Consider the following 19,950-nt stretch of genomic DNA (forward strand, 5'->3'; position numbering starts at 1 on the left):
CATGTGATCGATACAGGAATGTTCTAAATCGACATGTACCTTGATAGCAGTACTAATGCAATCAGTTCAAACAAAATTAAACTCAGTGGAAACGTACCTAGTGCTTTGTCATGTTGTCTCCCAACGTAGAAAACTCATGCTACTCGGTTGATTTGTAGACGTTTGTGTTATAAAGGGATCGAATGATGTCAACATTTGGTGTTTGGATGTGAATGTTTTGTCTTAAAGCAGAGTAGACCTACTGCTTAGCCAGTGTTGATTGGTTCAATCAAAATGAAACTCAGTGGAAACGTACCTAGTGCTTTGTCATGTTGTCTCCCAACGTAGAAAACTCATGCTACTCGGTTGATTTGTAGACGTTTGTGTTATAAAGGGATCGAATGATGTCAACATTTGGTGTTTGGATGTGAATATTTTGTCTTAAAGCAGAGTAGACCTACTGCTTAGCCATTGTTGACATGATGACTTCCATGCTCTGATTGTATGAGGAAACGCCCACGAGAGATGTGCCCATTCAGACAAGCAAGGTTTCTGTAGTGTAGTGGTCATCACGTTCGCCTAACATGCGAAAGGTCCCTGGTTCGATACCAGGCAGAAACATACTTCTTGATAGAATTACAAACACACCACTGCTGTTTAGTGGTTTGTTGCCAGTGTAAAGGCTATCGGGGAGCTCTTCCCTTTAGATCCTCAAAGTGAGCTCTCAGTCTCATGTGATCGATACAGGAATGTTCTAAATCGCCATGTACTTTGATAGCAGTACTAATGCAATCAGTTCAAACAAAATGAAACTCAGTGGAAACGTACCTAGTGCTTTGTCATGTTGTCTCCCAACGTAGAAAACTCATGCTACTCGGTTGATTTGTAGACGTTTGTGTTATAAAGGGATCGAATGATGTGAACATTTGGTGTTTGGATGTGAATGTTTTGTCTTAAAGCAGAGTAGACCTACTGCTTAGCCATTGTTGACATGATGACTTCCATGCTCTGATTGTATGAGGAAACGCCCACGAGAGATGTGCCCGTTCAGACAAGCAAGGTTTCTGTAGTGTAGTGGTCATCACGTTCGCCTTACACGCGAAAGGTCCCTGGTTCGATACCAGGTAGAAACATGCTTCTTAATAGAATTACAAACACACCACTGCTGTTTAGTGGTTTGTTGCCAGTGTAAAGGCTATCGGGGAGCTCTTCCCTTTAGATCCTCAAAGTGAGCTCTCAGTCTCATGTGATCGATACAGGAATGTTCTAAATCGACATGTACCTTGATAGCAGTACTAATGCAATCAGTTCAAACAAAATGAAACTCAGTGGAAACGTACCTAGTGCTTTGTCATGTTGTCTCCCAACGTAGAAAACTCATGCTACTCGGTTGATTTGTAGATGTTTGTGTTATAAAGGGATCGAATGATATCAACATTTGGTGTTTGGATGTGAATGTTTTGTCTTAAAGCAGAGTAGACCTACTGCTTAGCCATTGTTGACATGATGACTTTCATGCTCTGATTGTATGAGGAAACGTCCACGAGAGATGTGCCCATTCAGACAAGCAAGGTTTCTGTAGTGTAGTGGTCATCACGTTCGTCTAACACGCGAAAGGTCCCTGGTTTGACACCAGGCAGAAACATGCTTCTTGATAGAATTACAAACACACCACTGCTGTTTAGTGGTTTGTTGCCAGTGTAAAGGCTATCGGGGAGCTCTTCCCTTTAGATCCTCAAAGTGAGCTCTCAGTCTCATGTGATCGATACAGGAATGTTCTAAATCGACATGTACCTTGATAGCAGTACTAATGCAATCAGTTCAAACAAAATGAAACTCAGTGGAAACGTACCTAGTGCTTTGTCATGTTGTCTCCCAACGTAGAAAACTCATGCTACTCGGTTGATTTGTAGACGTTTGTGTTATAAAGGGATCGAATGATATCAACATTTGGTGTTTGGATGTGAATGTTTTGTCTTAAAGCAGAGTAGACCTACTGCTTAGCCATTGTTGACATGATGACTTTCATGCTCTGATTGTATGAGGAAACGCCCACGAGAGATGTGCCCATTCAGACAAGCAAGGTTTATAGTGTAGTGGTCATCACGTTCGTCTAACACCCAAAAGGTCCCTGGTTCGACACCAGGCAGAAACATGCTTCTTGATAGAATTACAAACACACCACTGCTGTTTAGTGGTTTGTTGCCAGTGTAAAGGCTATCGGGGAGCTCTTCCCTTTAGATCCTCAAAGTGAGCTCTCAGTCTCATGTGATCGATACAGGAATGTTCTAAATCGACATGTACCTTGATAGCAGTACTAATGCAATCAGTTCAAACAAAATGAAACTCAGTGGAAACGTACCTAGTGCTTTGTCATGTTGTCTCCCAACGTAGAAAACTCATGCTCCTCGGTTGATTTGTAGACGTTTGTGTTATAAAGGGATCGAATGATGTCAACATTTGGTGTTTGGATGTGAATGTTTTGTCTTAAAGCAGAGTAGACCTACTGCTTAGCCATTGTTGACATGATGACTTCCATGCTCTGCTTGTATGAGGAAACGCCCACGAGAGATGTGCCCATTCAGACAGTCAAGGTTTCTGTAGTGTAGTGGTCATCACGTTCGCCTAACATGCGAAAGGTCCCTGGTTCGATACCAGGCAGAAACATGCTTCTTGATAGAATTACAAACGCACCACTGCTGTTTAGTGTTTTGTTGCCAGTGTAAAGGCTATCGGGGAGCTCTTCCCTTTAGATCCTCAAAGTGAGCTCTCAGTCTCATGTGATCGATACAGGAATGTTCTAAATCGACATGTACCTTGATAGCAGTACTAATGCAATCAGTTCAAACAAAATGAAACTCAGTGGAAACGTACCTAGTGCTTTGTCATGTTGTCTCCCAACGTAGAAAACTCATGCTACTCGGTTGATTTGTAGACGTTTGTGTTATAAAGGGATCGAATGATATCAACATTTGGTGTTTGGATGTGAATGTTTTGTCTTAAAGCAGAGTAGACCTACTGCTTAGCCATTGTTGACATGATGACTTTCATGCTCTGATTGTATGAGGAAACGCCCACGAGAGATGTGCCCATTCAGACAAGCAAGGTTTCTGTAGTGTAGTGGTCATCACGTTCGTCTAACACGCGAAAGGTCCCTGGTTCGACACCAGGCAGAAACATGCTTCTTGATAGAATTACAAACACACCACTGCTGTTTAGTGGTTTGTTGCCAGTGTAAAGGCTATCGGGGAGCTCTTCCCTTTAGATCCTCAAAGTGAGCTCTCAGTCTCATGTGATCGATACAGGAATGTTCTAAATCGACATGTACCTTGATAGCAGTACTAATGCAATCAGTTCAAACAAAATGAAACTCAGTGGAAACGTACCTAGTGCTTTGTCATGTTGTCTCCCAACGTAGAAAACTCATGCTCCTCGGTTGATTTGTAGACGTTTGTGTTATAAAGGGATCGAATGATGTCAACATTTGGTGTTTGGATGTGAATGTTTTGTCTTAAAGCAGAGTAGACCTACTGCTTAGCCATTGTTGACATGATGACTTCCATGCTCTGCTTGTATGAGGAAACGCCCACGAGAGATGTGCCCATTCAGACAGTCAAGGTTTCTGTAGTGTAGTGGTCATCACGTTCGCCTAACATGCGAAAGGTCCCTGGTTCGATACCAGGCAGAAACATGCTTCTTGATAGAATTACAAACGCACCACTGCTGTTTAGTGTTTTGTTGCCAGTGTAAAGGCTATCGGGGAGCTCTTCCCTTTAGATCCTCAAAGTGAGCTCTCAGTCTCATGTGATCGATACAGGAATGTTCTAAATCGCCATGTACCTTGATAGCAGTACTAATGCAATCGGTTCAATCAAAATGAAACTCAGTGAAAACGTACCTAGTGCTTTGTCATGTTGTCTCCCAACGTAGAAAACTCATGCTACTTGGTTGATTTGTAGACGTTTGTGTTATAAAGGGATCAAATGATGTCAACATTTGGTGTTTGGATGTGAATGTTTTGTCTTAAAGCAGAGTAGACCTACTGCTTAGCCAGTGTTGATTGGTTCAATCAAAATGAAACTCAGTGGAAACGTACCTAGTGCTTTGTCATGTTGTCTCCCAACGTAGAAAGCTCATGCTACTCGGTTGATTTGTAGACGTTTGTGTTATAAAGGGATCGAATGATGTCAACATTTGGTGTTTGGATGTGAATGTTTTGTCTTAAAGCAGAGTAGACCTACTGCTTAGCCATTGTTGACATGATGACTTCCATGCTCTGATTGTATGAGGAAACGCCCACAAGAGATGTGCCCATTCAGACAAGCAAGGTTTCTGTAGTGTAGTGGTCATCACGTTCACCTTACACGCGAAAGGTCCCTGGTTCGATACCAGGCAGAAACATGCTTCTTAATAGAATTACAAACACACCACTGCTGTTTAGTGGTTTGTTGCCAGTGTAAAGGCTATCGGGGAGCTCTTCCCTTTAGATCCTCAAAGTGAGCTCTCAGTCTCATGTGATCGATACAGGAATGTTCTAAATCGACATGTACCTTGATAGCAGTACTAATGCAATCAGTTCAAACAAAATGAAACTCAGTGGAAACGTACCTAGTGCTTTGTCATGTTGTCTCCCAACGTAGAAAACTCATGCTACTCGGTTGATTTGTAGACGTTTGTGTTATAAAGGGATCGAATGATATCAACATTTGGTGTTTGGATGTGAATGTTTTGTCTTAAAGCAGAGTAGACCTACTGCTTAGCCATTGTTGACATGATGACTTTCATGCTCTGATTGTATGAGGAAACGCCCACGAGAGATGTGCCCATTCAGACAAGCAAGGTTTCTGTAGTGTAGTGGTCATCACGTTCGTCTAACACGCGAAAGGTCCCTGGTTCGACACCAGGCAGAAACATGCTTCTTGATAGAATTACAAACACACCACTGCTGTTTAGTGGTTTGTTGCCAGTGTAAAGGCTATCGGGGAGCTCTTCCCTTTAGATCCTCAAAGTGAGCTCTCAGTCTCATGTGATCGATACAGGAATGTTCTAAATCGACATGTACCTTGATAGCAGTACTAATGCAATCAGTTCAAACAAAATGAAACTCAGTGGAAACGTACCTAGTGCTTTGTCATGTTGTCTCCCAACGTAGAAAACTCATGCTCCTCGGTTGATTTGTAGACGTTTGTGTTATAAAGGGATCGAATGATGTCAACATTTGGTGTTTGGATGTGAATGTTTTGTCTTAAAGCAGAGTAGACCTACTGCTTAGCCATTGTTGACATGATGACTTCCATGCTCTGCTTGTATGAGGAAACGCCCACGAGAGATGTGCCCATTCAGACAGTCAAGGTTTCTGTAGTGTAGTGGTCATCACGTTCGCCTAACATGCGAAAGGTCCCTGGTTCGATACCAGGCAGAAACATGCTTCTTGATAGAATTACAAACGCACCACTGCTGTTTAGTGTTTTGTTGCCAGTGTAAAGGCTATCGGGGAGCTCTTCCCTTTAGATCCTCAAAGTGAGCTCTCAGTCTCATGTGATCGATACAGGAATGTTCTAAATCGCCATGTACCTTGATAGCAGTACTAATGCAATCGGTTCAATCAAAATGAAACTCAGTGAAAACGTACCTAGTGCTTTGTCATGTTGTCTCCCAACGTAGAAAACTCATGCTACTTGGTTGATTTGTAGACGTTTGTGTTATAAAGGGATCAAATGATGTCAACATTTGGTGTTTGGATGTGAATGTTTTGTCTTAAAGCAGAGTAGACCTACTGCTTAGCCAGTGTTGATTGGTTCAATCAAAATGAAACTCAGTGGAAACGTACCTAGTGCTTTGTCATGTTGTCTCCCAACGTAGAAAGCTCATGCTACTCGGTTGATTTGTAGACGTTTGTGTTATAAAGGGATCGAATGATATCAACATTTGGTGTTTGGATGTGAATGTTTTGTCTTAAAGCAGAGTAGACCTACTGCTTAGTTATTGTTGACATGATGACTTTCATGCTCTGATTGTATGAGGAAACGCCCACGAGAGATGTGCCCATTCAGACAAGCAAGGTTTATGTAGTGTAGTGGTCATCACGTTCGTCTAACACGCGAAAGGTCCCTGGTTCGACACCAGGCAGAAACATGCTTCTTGATAGAATTACAAACACACCACTGCTGTTTAGTGGTTTGTTGCCAGTGTAAAGGCTATCGGGGAGCTCTTCCCTTTAGATCCTCAAAGTGAGCTCTCAGTCTCATGTGATCGATACAGGAATGTTCTAAATCGACATGTACCTTGATAGCAGTACTAATGCAATCAGTTCAAACAAAATGAAACTCAGTGGAAACGTACGTAGTGCTTTGTCATGTTGTCTCCCAACGTAGAAAACTCATGCTACTCGGTTGATTTGTAGACGTTTGTGTTATAAAGGGATCGAATGATATCAACATTTGGTGTTTGGATGTGAATGTTTTGTCTTAAAGCAGAGTAGACCTACTGCTTAGCCATTGTTGACATGATGACTTTCATGCTCTGATTGTATGAGGAAACGCCCACGAGAGATGTGCCCATTCAGACAAGCAAGGTTTATAGTGTAGTGGTCATCACGTTCGTCTAACACGCGAAAGGTCCCTGGTTCGACACCAGGCAGAAACATGCTTCTTGATAGAATTACAAACACACCACTGCTGTTTAGTGGTTTGTTGCCAGTGTAAAGGCTATCGGGGAGCTCTTCCCTTTAGATCCTCAAAGTGAGCTCTCAGTCTCATGTGATCGATACAGGAATGTTCTAAATCGCCATGTACCTTGATAGCAGTACTAATGCAATCAGTTCAAACAAAATGAAACTCAGTGGAAACGTACCTAGTGCTTTGTCATGTTGTCTCCCAACGTAGAAAACTCATGCTCCTCGGTTGATTTGTAGACGTTTGTGTTATAAAGGGATCGAATGATGTCAACATTTGGTGTTTGGATGTGAATGTTTTGTCTTAAAGCAGAGTAGACCTACTGCTTAGCCATTGTTGACATGATGACTTCCATGCTCTGATTGTATGAGGAAACGCCCACAAGAGATGTGCCCATTCAGACAAGCAAGGTTTCTGTAGTGTAGTGGTCATCACGTTCGCCTTACACGCGAAAGGTCCCTGGTTCGATACCAGGCAGAAACATGCTTCCTAATAGAATTACAAACACACCACTGCTGTTTAGTGGTTTGTTGCCAGTGTAAAGGCTATCGGGGAGCTCTTCCCTTTAGATCCTCAAAGTGAGCTCTCAGTCTCATGTGATCGATACAGGAATGTTCTAAATCGACATGTACCTTGATAGCAGTACTAATGCAATCAGTTCAAACAAAATGAAACTCAGTGGAAACGTACCTAGTGCTTTGTCATGTTGTCTCCCAACGTAGAAAACTCATGCTACTCGGTTGATTTGTAGACGTTTGTGTTATAAAGGGATCGAATGATATCAACATTTGGTGTTTGGATGTGAATGTTTTGTCTTAAAGCAGAGTAGACCTACTGCTTAGCCATTGTTGACATGATGACTTTCATGCTCTGATTGTATGAGGAAACGCCCACGAGAGATGTGCCCATTCAGACAAGCAAGGTTTATGTAGTGTAGTGGTCATCACGTTCGTCTAACACGCGAAAGGTCCCTGGTTCGACACCAGGCAGAAACATGCTTCTTGATAGAATTACAAACACACCACTGCTGTTTAGTGGTTTGTTGCCAGTGTAAAGGCTATCGGGGAGCTCTTCCCTTTAGATCCTCAAAGTGAGCTCTCAGTCTCATGTGATCGATACAGGAATGTTCTAAATCGACATGTACCTTGATAGCAGTACTAATGCAATCAGTTCAAACAAAATGAAACTCAGTGGAAACGTACGTAGTGCTTTGTCATGTTGTCTCCCAACGTAGAAAACTCATGCTACTCGGTTGATTTGTAGACGTTTGTGTTATAAAGGGATCGAATGATATCAACATTTGGTGTTTGGATGTGAATGTTTTGTCTTAAAGCAGAGTAGACCTACTGCTTAGCCATTGTTGACATGATGACTTTCATGCTCTGATTGTATGAGGAAACGCCCACGAGAGATGTGCCCATTCAGACAAGCAAGGTTTATAGTGTAGTGGTCATCACGTTCGTCTAACACGCGAAAGGTCCCTGGTTCGACACCAGGCAGAAACATGCTTCTTGATAGAATTACAAACACACCACTGCTGTTTAGTGGTTTGTTGCCAGTGTAAAGGCTATCGGGGAGCTCTTCCCTTTAGATCCTCAAAGTGAGCTCTCAGTCTCATGTGATCGATACAGGAATGTTCTAAATCGCCATGTACCTTGATAGCAGTACTAATGCAATCAGTTCAAACAAAATGAAACTCAGTGGAAACGTACCTAGTGCTTTGTCATGTTGTCTCCCAACGTAGAAAACTCATGCTCCTCGGTTGATTTGTAGACGTTTGTGTTATAAAGGGATCGAATGATGTCAACATTTGGTGTTTGGATGTGAATGTTTTGTCTTAAAGCAGAGTAGACCTACTGCTTAGCCATTGTTGACATGATGACTTCCATGCTCTGCTTGTATGAGGAAACGCCCACGAGAGATGTGCCCATTCAGACAGTCAAGGTTTCTGTAGTGTAGTGGTCATCACGTTCGCCTAACATGCGAAAGGTCCCTGGTTCGATACCAGGCAGAAACATGCTTCTTGATAGAATTACAAACGCACCACTGCTGTTTAGTGTTTTGTTGCCAGTGTAAAGGCTATCGGGGAGCTCTTCCCTTTAGATCCTCAAAGTGAGCTCTCAGTCTCATGTGATCGATACAGGAATGTTCTAAATCGCCATGTACCTTGATAGCAGTACTAATGCAATCGGTTCAATTAAAATGAAACTCAGTGAAAACGTACCTAGTGCTTTGTCATGTTGTCTCCCAACGTAGAAAACTCATGCTACTTGGTTGATTTGTAGACGTTTGTGTTATAAAGGGATCGAATGATGTCAACATTTGGTGTTTGGATGTGAATGTTTTGTCTTAAAGCAGAGTAGACCTACTGCTTAGCCATTGTTGACATGATGACTTCCATGCTCTGATTGTATGAGGAAACGCCCACAAGAGATGTGCCCATTCAGACAAGCAAGGTTTCTGTAGTGTAGTGGTCATCACGTTCGCCTTACACGCGAAAGGTCCCTGGTTCGATACCAGGCAGAAACATGCTTCTTAATAGAATTACAAACACACCACTGCTGTTTAGTGGTTTGTTGCCAGTGTAAAGGCTATCGGGGAGCTCTTCCCTTTAGATCCTCAAAGTGAGCTCTCAGTCTCATGTGATCGATACAGGAATGTTCTAAATCGACATGTACCTTGATAGCAGTACTAATGCAATCAGTTCAAACAAAATGAAACTCAGTGGAAACGTACCTAGTGCTTTGTCATGTTGTCTCCCAACGTAGAAAACTCATGCTACTCGGTTGATTTGTAGACGTTTGTGTTATAAAGGGATCGAATGATATCAACATTTGGTGTTTGGATGTGAATGTTTTGTCTTAAAGCAGAGTAGACCTACTGCTTAGCCATTGTTGACATGATGACTTTCATGCTCTGATTGTATGAGGAAACGCCCACGAGAGATGTGCCCATTCAGACAAGCAAGGTTTATGTAGTGTAGTGGTCATCACGTTCGTCTAACACGCGAAAGGTCCCTGGTTCGACACCAGGCAGAAACATGCTTCTTGATAGAATTACAAACACACCACTGCTGTTTAGTGGTTTGTTGCCAGTGTAAAGGCTATCGGGGAGCTCTTCCCTTTAGATCCTCAAAGTGAGCTCTCAGTCTCATGTGATCGATACAGGAATGTTCTAAATCGACATGTACCTTGATAGCAGTACTAATGCAATCAGTTCAAACAAAATGAAACTCAGTGGAAACGTACGTAGTGCTTTGTCATGTTGTCTCCCAACGTAGAAAACTCATGCTACTCGGTTGATTTGTAGACGTTTGTGTTATAAAGGGATCGAATGATATCAACATTTGGTGTTTGGATGTGAATGTTTTGTCTTAAAGCAGAGTAGACCTACTGCTTAGCCATTGTTGACATGATGACTTTCATGCTCTGATTGTATGAGGAAACGCCCACGAGAGATGTGCCCATTCAGACAAGCAAGGTTTATAGTGTAGTGGTCATCACGTTCGTCTAACACGCGAAAGGTCCCTGGTTCGACACCAGGCAGAAACATGCTTCTTGATAGAATTACAAACACACCACTGCTGTTTAGTGGTTTGTTGCCAGTGTAAAGGCTATCGGGGAGCTCTTCCCTTTAGATCCTCAAAGTGAGCTCTCAGTCTCATGTGATCGATACAGGAATGTTCTAAATCGCCATGTACCTTGATAGCAGTACTAATGCAATCAGTTCAAACAAAATGAAACTCAGTGGAAACGTACCTAGTGCTTTGTCATGTTGTCTCCCAACGTAGAAAACTCATGCTCCTCGGTTGATTTGTAGACGTTTGTGTTATAAAGGGATCGAATGATGTCAACATTTGGTGTTTGGATGTGAATGTTTTGTCTTAAAGCAGAGTAGACCTACTGCTTAGCCAGTGTTGATTGGTTCAATCAAAATGAAACTCAGTGGAAACGTACCTAGTGCTTTGTCATGTTGTCTCCCAACGTAGAAAACTCATGCTACTCGGTTGATTTGTAGACGTTTGTGTTATAAAGGGATCGAATGATGTCAACAGTTGGTGTTTGGATGTGAATGTTTTGTCTTAAAGCAGAGTAGACCTACTGCTTAGCAAGTGTTGATCGGTTCAATCCAAATGAAACTCAGTGGAAATGTACCTAGTGCTTTGTCATGTTGTCTCCCAACGTAGAAAACTCATGCTACTCGGTTGATTTGTAGACGTTTGTGTTATAAAGGGATCGAATGATGTCAACATTTGGTGTTTGGATGTGAATGTTTTGTCTTAAAGCAGAGTAGACCTACTGCTTAGCCAGTGTTGATCGGTTCAATCAAAATGAAACTCAGTGGAAACGTACCTAGTGCTTTGTCATGTTGTCTCCCAACGTAGAAAACTCATGCTACTCGGTTGATTTGTAGACGTTTGTGTTATAAAGGTATCGAATGAAGTCAACATTTGGTGTTTGGATGTGAATGTTTTGTCTTAAAGCAGAGTAGACCTACCGCTTAGCCATTGTTCACATGATGACTTCCATGCTCTGATTGTATGAGGAAACGCCCACGAGAGATGTGCCCATTCAGACAAGCAAGGTTTCTGTAGTGTAGTGGTCATCACGTTCGCCTAACATGCGAAAGGTCCCTGGTTCGATACCAGGCAGAAACATGCTTCTTGATAGAATTACAAACACACCACTGCTGTTTAGTGGTTTGTTGCCAGTGTAAAGGCTATCGGGGAGCTCTTCCCTTTAGATCCTCAAAGTGAGCTCTCAGTCTCATGTGATCGATACAAGAATGTTCTAAATCGCCATGTACCTTGATAGCAGTACTAATGCAATCGGTTCAATCAAAATGAAACTCAGTGGAAACGTACCTAGTGCTTTGTCATGTTGTCTCCCAACGTAGAAAACTCATGCTACTCGGTTGATTTGTAGACGTTTGTGTTATAAAGGGATCGAATGATGTCAACATTTGGTGTTTGGATGTGAATGTTTTGTCTTAAAGCAGAGTAGACCTACCGCTTAGCCATTGTTGACATGATGACTTCCATGCTCTGATTGTATGAGGAAACGCCCACGAGAGATGTACCCATTCAGACAAGCAAGGTTTCTGTAGTGTAGTGGTCATCACGTTCGCCTAACACGCGAAAGGTCCCTGGTTCGATACCAGGCAGAAACATGCTTCTTGATAGAATTACAAACACACCACTGCTGTTTAGTGGTTTGTTGCCAGTGTAAAGGCTATCAGGGAGCTCTTCCCTTTAGATCCTCAAAGTGAGCTGTCAGTCTCATGTGATCGATACAGGAATGTTTTAAATCGCCATGTACCTTGATAGCAGTACTAATGCATCCGGTTCAATCAAAATGAAACTCAGTGGAAACGTACGTAGTGCTTTGTCATGTTGTCTCCCAACGTAGAAAACTCATGCTACTTGGTTGATTTGTAGACGTTTGTGTTATAAAGGGATCGAATGATGTCAACATTTGGTGTTTGGATGTGAATGTTTTGTCTTAAAGCAGAGTAGACCTACTGCTTAGCCAGTGTTGATCGGTTAAATCAAAATGAAACTCAGTGGAAACGTACCTAGTGCTTTGTCATGTTGTCTCCCAACGTAGAAAACTCATGCTACTCGGTTGATTTGTAGACGTTTGTGTTATAAAGGTATCGAATGAAGTCAACATTTGGTGTTTGGATGTGAATGTTTTGTCTTAAAGCAGAGTAGACCTACCGCTTAGCCATTGTTGACATGATGACTTCCATGCTCTGATTGTATGAGGAAACGCCCACGAGAGATGTGCCCATTCAGACAAGCAAGGTTTCTGTAGTGTAGTGGTCATCACGTTCGCCTAACACGCGAAAGGTCCCTGGTTCGATACCAGGCAGAAACATGCTTCTTGATAGAATTACAAACACACCACTGCTGTTTAGTGGTTTGTTGCCAGTGTAAAGGCTATTGGGGAGCTCTTCCCTTTAGATCCTCAAAGTGAGCTCTCAGTCTCATGTGATCGATACAAGAATGTTCTAAATCGCCATGTACCTTGATAGCAGTACTAATGCAATCGGTTCAATCAAAATGAAACTCAGTGGAAACGTACCTAGTGCTTTGTCATGTTGTCTCCCAACGTAGAAAACTCATGCTACTCGGTTGATTTGTAGACGTTTGTGTTATAAAGGGATCGAATGATGTCAACATTTGGTGTTTGGATGTGAATGTTTTGTCTTAAAGCAGAGTAGACCTACCGCTTAGCCATTGTTGACATGATGACTTCCATGCTCTGATTGTATGAGGAAACGCCCACGAGATATGTGCCCATTCAGACAAGCAAGGTTTCTGTAGTGTAGTGGTCATCACGTTCGCCTAACACGCGAAAGGTCCCTGGTTCGATACCAGGCAGAAACATGCTTCTTGATAGAATTACAAACACACCACTGATGTTTAGTGGTTTGTTGCCAGTGTAAAGGCTATCAGGGAGCTCTTCCCTTTAGATCCTCAAAGTGAGCTGTCAGTCTCATGTGATCGATACAGGAATGTTTTAAATCGCCATGTACCTTGATAGCAGTACTAATGCAGCCGGTTCAATCAAAATGAAACTCAGTGGAAACGTACGTAGTGCTTTGTCATGTTGTCTCCCAACGTAGAAAACTCATGCTACTTGGTTGATTTGTAGACGTTTGTGTTATAAAGGGATCGAATGATGTCAACATTTGGTGTTTGGATGTGAATGTTTTGTCTTAAAGCAGAGTAGACCTACTGCTTAGCCATTGTTGACATGATGACTTCCATGCTCTGATTGTATGAGGAAACGCCCACGAGAGATGTGCCCATTCAGACAAGCAAGGTTTCTGTAGTGTAGTGGTCATCACGTTCGCCTAACACGCAAAAGGTCCCTGGTTCGATACCAGGCAGAAACAAGCTTCTTGATAGAATTACAAACACACCACTGCTGTTTAGTGGTTTGTTGCCAGTGTAAAGGCTATCAGGGAGCTCTTCCCTTTAGATCCTCAAATTGAGCTGTCAGTCTCATGTGATCGATACAGGAATGTTTTAAATCGCCATGTACCTTGATAGCAGTACTAATGCAGCCGGTTCAATCAAAATGAAACTCAGTGGAAACGTACGTAGTGCTTTGTCATGTTGTCTCCCAACGTAGAAAACTCATGCTACTCGGTTGATTTGTAGACGTTTGTGTTATAAAGGGATCGAATGATGTCAACATTTGGTGTTTGGATGTGAATGTTTTGTCTTAAAGCAGAGTAGACCTACTGCTTAGCCATTGTTGACATGATGACTTCCATGCTCTGATTGTATGAGGAAACGCCCACGAGAGATGTGCCCATTCAGACAAGCAAGGTTTCTGTAGTGTAGTGGTCATCAAGTTCGCCGGACACGCTAAAGGTCCCTGGTTCGATACCAGGCAGAAACATGCTTCTTGATAGAATTACAAACACACCACTGCTGTTTAGTGGTTTGTTGCCAGTGTAAAGGCTATCGGGGAGCTCTTCCCTTTAGATCCTCAAAGTGAGCTCTCAGTCTCATGTGATCGATACAGGAATGTTCTAAATCGCCATGTACCTTGATAGCAGTACTAATGCAATCGGTTCAATCAAAATGAAACTCAGTGGAAACGTGCCTAGTGCTTTGTCATGTTGTCTCCCAACGTAGAAAACTCATGCTACTTGGTTGATTTGTAGACGTTTGTGTTATAAAGGGATCGAATGATGTCAACATTTGGTGTTTGGATGTGAATGTTTTGTCTTAAAGCAGAGTAGACCTATCAATCAATCAATCAAATTTTATTTATATAGCGCTTTTTACAACAGTTGTTGTCACAAAGCAGCTTTACAAGTGCCGAGTCCAAGCCCCCAGTGAGCAAGCCAAGGGCGACAGTGGCAAGGAAAAACTCCCTAGTTTTTTGCATGAGGAAGAAACCTTGAGAGGAACCAAGACTCAGGGGGGGAACCCATCCTCCTCTGGCCGACACCGGTCACCATGACAACAACAACAACAATTTAGACAGAAAGAAGAGAAAGAAAATGAAAAATATGTAATAATGTCCATCATGATGTATGCATCCGGTTAGGCAGGAGGTGGCTGGCTCAGGATGGATCGCTGGTCTCCTCATCTCATTATTCCTCAAACAGGCGGGCAGCCATGTGGAGAAATGAAACAGGGAAAATTAGCTCTGTATGAGGACATATACAGGACAGGTAAAATTATAAACATTTCCGGAGTGTGGCAGCAACTCCGGCATTTAGTTAAATTATTACAGCCTAGCTAAAAAGGCAGAACCAGAAGGTAACATAGGCTTGGGGGCATTCTGAGACAATGGCATCCGTCCACTGCACTGTCAACAAACTTGAGTGACCACGAGCAGTGACAGGACGACAGCACCAGCGCCCCAGTCTACCATAAAACCCTTTGTCTATGAACCCCTGGATCTGTACTTTTATCTAAGGGGGATATTAATTATCAAACGCTAAACTAAATAAGTGGGTTTTCAACCTAGACTTAAAGATTGTGACTGTGTCGGAGTCCCGGACACATTTAGGAAGATTATTCCAAAGCTGGGGGGCCTTACAAGAAAAGGCTCTTCCCCCTGCTGTTACCTTATTAATTTTTGGAACTAATAAAAGACCAGCACCCTGTGATCTTAGTGGGCGTGGGGGTTCGTAATAGGAAATAAGTTCCTGAAGGTACTCAGGAGCAAGCCCGTGCAATGCTTTATAAGTTAATAAAAGAATTTTAAAGTCAATACGGAATTTAACTGGGAGCCAATGCAGGGCTGATAGGACTGGACTGATATGCTGAAATTTTCTAGTTCTGGTCAGAACCCTGGCTGCGGCATTTTGAACTATTTGAAGTTTATTTAGATTCCTATTTGAACATCCTGACAGTAGTGCATTGCAGTAGTCTAATCTAGAGCTAACAAAGGCGTGCACCAATTTTTCCGCATCATCCTGTGATAATGCATTTCTTAATTTAGCAATGTTACGGAGATGTAGAAAAGCTATCCTAGTAGTATTATCTATGTATTTATCAAATGATAGATCAGAGTCGAGTATGACGCCTAGGTTTTTGGCTACTGTGCCAGGTGTAATGGGGTAGCCTGCGAGATTAAGCATTAGATCTGGAATTTTCTGTTTTGAGGCCTTAGGGCCCAGAAGAAGAACTTCTGTTTTGTCCTCATTAAGTTGGAGGAAGTTTAGAGACATCCAGCATTTAATATCTTTTACACAGGCCTCAATTTTTCTTAAAATGAGTTTGTCATCAGGTTTGGCTGATATGTAAAGTTGAGTGTCATCTGCATAGCAGTGAAAATTGACACCATGTTTGTTTATAACTGTGCCCAATGGTAGCATATATAGTGTAAATAATAGTGGTCCTAGAATGGAGCCTTGCGGGATCCCATATTTAACTTTTGTACGTTTGGATGGAATATTATTGAGCTCTACAAACTGATAGCGATTTGTTAAGTAAGAATGAAACCATGAAAGGGCTGTGCCAGAGACTCCAACCCAGCGTTCTAACCTTTCTAGCAAGATCCTATGATCAATTGTGTCGAAAGCTGCACTAAGATCAAGAAGCACTAACAGCGATACATAACCTTGATCTGAAGCAAGGAGGAGGTCATTTGTTACTTTAACTAATGCTGTTTCAGTACTGTGATGGGGCCTAAAACCAGATTGGAACTTTTCAAATATGTGATGCCTATGCAGATATAGGCATAATTGCTGGGCAACAGCTTTTTCTATGATCTTAGATATAAATGATGTGTTTGAAATGGGTCTATAATTAGATAGTACAGTAGGATCAAGATTTGGTTTCTTAATCAGAGGTTTAATAACTGCTAATTTACATGATTTGGGCATGTGACCTATTGTAATGGATGAGTTAACTATAGTTAGAAGAGGTTCAGTTACCGCTGGTAATACCTCTTTTAATAACTTTGATGGAACAGAGTCTAGTGTGCAGGTAGCACAATTTAAGGAAGAAATTATTTTCTCTAATTCTGATTGTGGGAGTGGATGAAAAGCATCAAGTTTTTCTCCCAGTATGCGATTTAAATCGATGTCAACCAAACCAGATGACATACCAGTTGTATTGCTAATAAAAGGTTTTATATTTTGTCTAATATTCTCTATTTTATTATCAAAAAAATCTATAAATACATTACTAGTGAGGTTTACTGGAATCTGAGGTTCTGCGCCTGCTTGATTTTTTGTAAGTTTGGAAATAGTATTAAAAAGAAATCTAGGATTGTTTTTATTTTTCTCTATCAGTGAGGCTAGGTATGCTGAGCGTGCTTTAGCGAGTGCCCGTTTGTAGTCAATGATGCTATCCTTCCAGGCACAGTAGAATACTTCCAACTTAGTAGATCGCCATTTACGCTCTAATTTACGTGCTATTTGTTTTAAGTTTCTAGTTTGGTCAGTGTACCACGGAGCGAGTTTTTTAGATCTAGTCTTTTTATATTTGAGTGGAGCTACCTACTGCTTAGCCATTGTTGACATGATGACTTCCATGCTCTGATTGTATGAGGAAACGCCCACGAGAGATGTGCCCATTCAGACAAGCAAGGTTTCTGTAGTGTAGTGGTCATCACGTTTGCCTAACATGCGAAAGGTCCCTGGTTCGGTACCAGGCAGAAACATGCTTCTTGATAGAATTACAAACACACCACTGCTGTTTAGTGGTTTGTTGCCAGTGTAAAGGCTATCGGGGAGCTCTTCCCTTTAGATCCTCAAAGTGAGCTCTCAGTCTCATGTGATCGATACAGGAATGTTCTAAATCGCCATGTACCTTCATAGCAGTACTAATGCAATCAGTTCAAACTAAATGAAACTCAGTGGAAACGTACGTAGTGCTTTGTCATGTTGTCTCCCAACGTAGAAAACTCATGCTACTCGGTTGATTTGTAGACGTTTGTGTTATAAAGGGATCGAATGATGTCAACATTTGGTGTTTGGATGTGAATGTTTTGTCTTAAAGCAGAGTAGACCTACTGCTTAGCCATTGTTGACATGATGACTTCCATGCTCTGATTGTATGAGGAAACGCCCACGAGAGATGTGCCCATTCAGACAAGCAAGGTTTCTGTAGTGTAGTGGTCATCAAGTTCGCCTAACACGCGAAAGGTCCCTGGTTCGATACCAGGCAGAAACAAGCTTCTTGATAGAAGTACAAACACACCACTGCTGTTTAGTGGTTTGTTGCCAGTGTAAAGGCTATCGGGGAGCTCTTCCCTTTAGATCCTCAAAGTGAGCTCTCAGTCTCATGTGATCGATACAGGAATGTTCTAAATCGCCATGTACCTTGATAGCAGTACTAATGCAATCAGTTCAAACAAAATGAAACTCAGTGGAAACGTACCTAGTGCTTTGTCATGTTGTCTCCCAACGTAGAAAACTCATGCTACTCGGTTGATTTGTAGACGTTTGTGTTATAAAGGGATCGAATGATGTCAACATTTGGTGTTTGGATGTGAATGTTTTGTCTTAAAGCAGAGTAGACCTACTGCTTAGCCAGTGTTGATCGGTTCAATCAAAATGAAACTCAGTGGAAACGTACCTAGTGCTTTGTCATGTTGTCGCCCAACGTAGAAAACTCATGCTACTTGGTTGATTTGTAGACGTTTGTGTTATAAAGGTATCGAATGAAGTCAACATTTGGTGTTTGGATGTGAATGTTTTGTCTTAAAGCAGAGTAGACCTACTGCTTAGCAAGTGTTGATCGGTTCAATCAAAATGAAACTCAGTGGAAATGTACCTAGTGCTTTGTCATGTTGTCTCCAAACGTAGAAAACTCATGCTACTCGGTTGATTTGTAGACGTTTGTGTTATAAAGGTATCGAATGAAGTCAACATTTGGTGTTTGGATGTGAATGTTTTGTCTTAAAGCAGAGTAGACCTACCGCTTAGCCATTGTTGACATGATGACTTCCATGCTCTGATTGTATGAGGAAACGCCAACGAGAGATGTGCCCATTCAGACAAGCAAGGTTTCTGTAGTGTAGTGGTCATCACGTTTGCCTAACATGCGAAAGGTCCCTGGTTCAATACCAGGCAGAAACATGCTTCTTGATAGAATTACAAACACACCACTGCTGTTTAGTGGTTTGTTGCCAGTGTAAAGGCTATCAGGGAGCTCTTCCCTTTAGATCCTCAAAGTGAGCTGTCAGTCTCATGTGATCGATACAGGAATGTTTTAAATCGCCATGTACCTTGATAGCAGTACTAATGCAGCCGGTTCAATCAAAATGAAACTCAGTGGAAACGTACGTAGTGCTTTGTCATGTTGTCTCCCAACGTAGAAAACTCATGCTACTCGGTTGATTTGTAGACGTTTGTGTTATAAAGGGATCGAATGATGTCAACATTTGGTGTTTGGATGTGAATGTTTTGTCTTAAAGCAGAGTAGACCTACTGCTTAGCCATTGTTGACATGATGACTTCCATGCTCTGATTGTATGAGGAAACGCCCACGAGAGATGTGCCCATTCAGACAAGCAAGGTTTCTGTAGTGTAGTGGTCATCACGTTCGCCTAACACGCGAAAGGTCCCTGGTTCGATACCAGGCAGAAACAAGCTTCTTGATAGAAGTACAAACACACCACTGCTGTTTAGTGTTTTGTTGCCAGTGTAAAGGCTATCGGGGAGCTCTTCCCTTTAGATCCTCAAAGTGAGCTCTCAGTCTCATGTGATCGATACAGGAATGTTCTAAATCGCCATGTACCTTGATAGCAGTACTAATGCAATCAGTTCAAACAAAATGAAACTCAGTGGAAACGTACCTAGTGCTTTGTCATGTTGTCTCCCAACGTAGAAAACTCATGCTACTCGGTTGATTTGTAGACGTTTGTGTTATAAAGGGATCGAATGATGTCAACATTTGGTGTTTGGATGTGAATGTTTTGTCTTAAAGCAGAGTAGACCTACTGCTTAGCCAGTGTTGATCGGTTCAATCAAAATGAAACTCAGTGGAAACGTACCTAGTGCTTTGTCATGTTGTCTCCCAACGTAGAAAACTCATGCTACTTGGTTGATTTGTAGACGTTTGTGTTATAAAGGTATCGAATGAAGTCAACATTTGGTGTTTGGATGTGAATGTTTTGTCTTAAAGCAGAGTAGACCTACTGCTTAGCAAGTGTTGATCGGTTCAATCAAAATGAAACTCAGTGGAAATGTACCTAGTGCTTTGTCATGTTGTCTCCAAACGTAGAAAACTCATGCTACTCGGTTGATTTGTAGACGTTTGTGTTATAAAGGTATCGAATGAAGTCAACATTTGGTGTTTGGATGTGAATGT

General features: G+C 41.9%; 21 non-coding genes across 21 annotated transcripts; all 21 read left to right on the forward strand.

The window, feature by feature from the left end:
- Positions 1-527: 527 nt before the first annotated feature.
- trnav-aac (transfer RNA valine (anticodon AAC)) lies at positions 528-600 on the forward strand. The gene has a single exon. It is a non-coding gene; the product is annotated as a tRNA-Val (tRNA).
- Positions 601-1,039: 439 nt separating this feature from the next.
- Positions 1,040-1,112, forward strand: trnav-uac (transfer RNA valine (anticodon UAC)). The gene has a single exon. It is a non-coding gene; the product is annotated as a tRNA-Val (tRNA).
- A 439-nt stretch (positions 1,113-1,551) lies between these two features.
- trnav-aac (transfer RNA valine (anticodon AAC)) lies at positions 1,552-1,624 on the forward strand. Its single transcript has one exon. It is a non-coding gene; the product is annotated as a tRNA-Val (tRNA).
- A 949-nt stretch (positions 1,625-2,573) lies between these two features.
- On the forward strand, positions 2,574-2,646 carry trnav-aac (transfer RNA valine (anticodon AAC)). The gene has a single exon. It is a non-coding gene; the product is annotated as a tRNA-Val (tRNA).
- A 439-nt stretch (positions 2,647-3,085) lies between these two features.
- trnav-aac (transfer RNA valine (anticodon AAC)) lies at positions 3,086-3,158 on the forward strand. Its single transcript has one exon. It is a non-coding gene; the product is annotated as a tRNA-Val (tRNA).
- Positions 3,159-3,597: 439 nt separating this feature from the next.
- Positions 3,598-3,670, forward strand: trnav-aac (transfer RNA valine (anticodon AAC)). Its single transcript has one exon. It is a non-coding gene; the product is annotated as a tRNA-Val (tRNA).
- Positions 3,671-4,307: 637 nt separating this feature from the next.
- Positions 4,308-4,380, forward strand: trnav-uac (transfer RNA valine (anticodon UAC)). The gene has a single exon. It is a non-coding gene; the product is annotated as a tRNA-Val (tRNA).
- Positions 4,381-4,819: 439 nt separating this feature from the next.
- trnav-aac (transfer RNA valine (anticodon AAC)) lies at positions 4,820-4,892 on the forward strand. The gene has a single exon. It is a non-coding gene; the product is annotated as a tRNA-Val (tRNA).
- Positions 4,893-5,331: 439 nt separating this feature from the next.
- On the forward strand, positions 5,332-5,404 carry trnav-aac (transfer RNA valine (anticodon AAC)). The gene has a single exon. It is a non-coding gene; the product is annotated as a tRNA-Val (tRNA).
- A 1,659-nt stretch (positions 5,405-7,063) lies between these two features.
- On the forward strand, positions 7,064-7,136 carry trnav-uac (transfer RNA valine (anticodon UAC)). The gene has a single exon. It is a non-coding gene; the product is annotated as a tRNA-Val (tRNA).
- Positions 7,137-8,597: 1,461 nt separating this feature from the next.
- On the forward strand, positions 8,598-8,670 carry trnav-aac (transfer RNA valine (anticodon AAC)). The gene has a single exon. It is a non-coding gene; the product is annotated as a tRNA-Val (tRNA).
- Positions 8,671-9,109: 439 nt separating this feature from the next.
- On the forward strand, positions 9,110-9,182 carry trnav-uac (transfer RNA valine (anticodon UAC)). Its single transcript has one exon. It is a non-coding gene; the product is annotated as a tRNA-Val (tRNA).
- Positions 9,183-11,237: 2,055 nt separating this feature from the next.
- On the forward strand, positions 11,238-11,310 carry trnav-aac (transfer RNA valine (anticodon AAC)). The gene has a single exon. It is a non-coding gene; the product is annotated as a tRNA-Val (tRNA).
- Positions 11,311-11,749: 439 nt separating this feature from the next.
- On the forward strand, positions 11,750-11,822 carry trnav-aac (transfer RNA valine (anticodon AAC)). Its single transcript has one exon. It is a non-coding gene; the product is annotated as a tRNA-Val (tRNA).
- A 637-nt stretch (positions 11,823-12,459) lies between these two features.
- trnav-aac (transfer RNA valine (anticodon AAC)) lies at positions 12,460-12,532 on the forward strand. The gene has a single exon. It is a non-coding gene; the product is annotated as a tRNA-Val (tRNA).
- Positions 12,533-12,971: 439 nt separating this feature from the next.
- On the forward strand, positions 12,972-13,044 carry trnav-aac (transfer RNA valine (anticodon AAC)). Its single transcript has one exon. It is a non-coding gene; the product is annotated as a tRNA-Val (tRNA).
- A 439-nt stretch (positions 13,045-13,483) lies between these two features.
- trnav-aac (transfer RNA valine (anticodon AAC)) lies at positions 13,484-13,556 on the forward strand. The gene has a single exon. It is a non-coding gene; the product is annotated as a tRNA-Val (tRNA).
- Positions 13,557-17,223: 3,667 nt separating this feature from the next.
- Positions 17,224-17,296, forward strand: trnav-aac (transfer RNA valine (anticodon AAC)). Its single transcript has one exon. It is a non-coding gene; the product is annotated as a tRNA-Val (tRNA).
- A 439-nt stretch (positions 17,297-17,735) lies between these two features.
- Positions 17,736-17,808, forward strand: trnav-aac (transfer RNA valine (anticodon AAC)). Its single transcript has one exon. It is a non-coding gene; the product is annotated as a tRNA-Val (tRNA).
- An 835-nt stretch (positions 17,809-18,643) lies between these two features.
- On the forward strand, positions 18,644-18,716 carry trnav-aac (transfer RNA valine (anticodon AAC)). Its single transcript has one exon. It is a non-coding gene; the product is annotated as a tRNA-Val (tRNA).
- A 439-nt stretch (positions 18,717-19,155) lies between these two features.
- On the forward strand, positions 19,156-19,228 carry trnav-aac (transfer RNA valine (anticodon AAC)). Its single transcript has one exon. It is a non-coding gene; the product is annotated as a tRNA-Val (tRNA).
- Positions 19,229-19,950: the final 722 nt, after the last annotated feature.

This window comes from Brachyhypopomus gauderio, unplaced genomic scaffold (genome assembly GCF_052324685.1).
Source record: "Brachyhypopomus gauderio isolate BG-103 unplaced genomic scaffold, BGAUD_0.2 sc51, whole genome shotgun sequence".
In the NCBI taxonomy this organism is placed as follows: Eukaryota; Metazoa; Chordata; class Actinopteri; order Gymnotiformes; family Hypopomidae; genus Brachyhypopomus; species Brachyhypopomus gauderio.